Raw genomic sequence first — 2636 nt, forward strand, 5'->3', positions numbered from 1 at the left:
GTTGGAAGAAGTAGGATTCCTGGGACATATCTTGTCTGCAGGAGGAATTGCCGTAGATCCCGCCAAGATCAATACTGTTATGGAATCGCAAGCCCCAACCACCCAAACCGAGGTCCGCGCTTTTCTTGGATTAGCCGGATACTACCGCAGATTTGTAGAAGGCTTTTCGAGCATCGCTCGACCAATGACCCAACTGTTGAAGAAGGACAAGAAGTTCGAATGGACTGACAAATGTGAAGAGAGCTTTCAACAGCTCAAGAGTAGACTGACCTCAACCCCAATCCTGATCATGCCAGACATCACAAAGCCCTTTGACGTATATTGCGATGCCTCCAAGATTGGTCTTGGATGTGTGCTTATGCAAGAAGGCAAAGTCATATCCTACCTGTCAAGACAGCTGAAGCAACATGAGCAGAACTACCCCACCCACGATCTAGAGCTCGCAGCCGTGGTCCTAGCCTTGAAAGTTTGGCGTCATTACCTCATGGGTAATCGATGCGAGATCTACTCCGACCACAAGAGCCTGAAGTATATCTTCACCCAGAAGGAGCTGAACATGAGGCAACGCCGATGGATCGAATTGATCAAGGATTACGACATGGAGATTCAGTACCACCCCGACAAGGCCAATGTGGTAGCTGATGCTTTGAGTCGACTGCCGTGTCAGTTGAACTCCATGATCGCAATCGAGCAGCCCAGCCTGTATCAAGAGTTTGAACAGTTCAGACTTGAACTTGTTAGTGAAGGATTCCTAGCCAGCATAGAACTGCAACCCACCTTGGTTAGCCAGATCAAGGAAGCCCAGAAAGGAAACGCTAGCATCGACGGAATCAAGAAACAGATAGCCGCAGGAAAAGCCCCTGGATTCACCGTAGATGAAGCCGGAGTTCTTTGGTACAAAGAACGCCTCTGTGTACAATCGGACTCAGACTTGAAGCAAGTCATCCTGCAAGAAGCCCATGACACCCTTTACTCAATCCACTCCGGGGGTACCAAGATGTATCAAGACCTGAAGGAGCAATTCTGGTGGCATGGAATGAAGAGAGAGATCGGCAGCTACATCGCCAAGTGTGACATCTGTCAGAGAGTCAAGGCGGAACATCAACGACCCGCAGGACTACTACAGCCACTGCAGATACCAGAATGGAAGTAGGACTCCGTAGGAATGGACTTTATCACAGGTCTGCCCAAATCCAGCAAAGGCAATGATTCAATATGGGTAGTTGTCGATAGACTGACCAAGGTAGCCCATTTCATCGCCGTCAAGTCCACATACCAAGGCCCAAAGTTAGCCGAACTGTATATATCCAGAATAGTCGCACTGCACGGAACCCCGAAATCGATAGTGTCAGATAGAGGATCACAATTCACCTCAAGATTCTGGCAGAAAGTGCACGAAGGACTAGGAACCCGTCTGAATTTCAGCACCGCCTATCACCCTCAGACCGACGGACAGACTGAGAGAGTCAACCAGATACTGGAGGACATGCTGAGAGCATGTGTACTGGAATATGGATCCAAGTGGGAAGACTGCCTGCCGTACGCAGAATTCTCTTACAACAACAGCTATCAAGCCAGCCTACAGATGGCCCCCTTTGAAGCCTTGTACGGAAGGAAATGTCGTACCCCCTGAACTGGTCAGAAGTCGGAGAAAGCCAAGTCTTTGGACCAGACGTTCTTCGTGAAGCCCAAGAGAAAGTACACAAGATCCGCGAGTACCTCAAGATGGCGCAATCAAGACAGAAGAGCTACGCCGACAAGAGACGCCGGGAGATGACCTTCGAGATCGGAGACTTCGTCTATCTCAAGGTACCCCCCTTGAAAGGAATGCAGAGATTTCAGCTGAAAGGAAAGCTCGCACCCCGATATGTCGGACCCTTCAAAGTTCTGAGTCACCGAGGCGAAGTATCTTATCAATTGGAGTTACCTGAAGAAATGTCGGCTGTGCATGACATGTTTCATATCTCACTCCTCCGGAAGTGCCTTGAAGTCCCTGAGAAGACCGAAGTGTTCAATAACATCGATCACCGATCGGTGGATATCAACAAGGACCTGACGTACCGCGAAGTGCCGATTCGCATCCTGGAGGAAGCTTACCGAACCACCTGCACCCGAAGCATCAAGTTCCTGAATATTCAGTGGAGCAATCATACTGAAGATGAAGCCACCTGGGAACGCGAAGACTTCATAAAGAAGGAGTACCCCGATCTCTTTAGTACCTAACTTTCTTTTAGATCTCGGGACGAGATCTTTTGTAAGGGGGAAGGGTTTGTAACATCCCAATTTTCAATAAAAAGAAAGTTAGAAGAATTCCAGAGAGCAAAATTTCAAACCAACAAAAAACTTTTAAATTGCATATAGTGCCATGCATAGGACTTGTGCATTCGAGTGATATGCCATGATGATTGTTATTATGTGTATGTGCTAAACCCTAAAACCCTAATGTGATCAAGTGAAGATCACAACCCAAATAAATCAAAAAGAGAAAGAAATCAAATAAGAGAAAAACCCTAAAAACCCTCACATATGGTTTGTGCCAATTTTGCAAATCTTTACCCTAGACCATTTTGGTCTTCACCATTAGTTGAATAATGTTACTAAACACTTACTACAACTTTTGGAATCAAATAAACACA

Source organism: Lolium perenne, chromosome 6, assembly GCF_019359855.2.
Source record: "Lolium perenne isolate Kyuss_39 chromosome 6, Kyuss_2.0, whole genome shotgun sequence".
In the NCBI taxonomy this organism is placed as follows: Eukaryota; Viridiplantae; Streptophyta; class Magnoliopsida; order Poales; family Poaceae; genus Lolium; species Lolium perenne.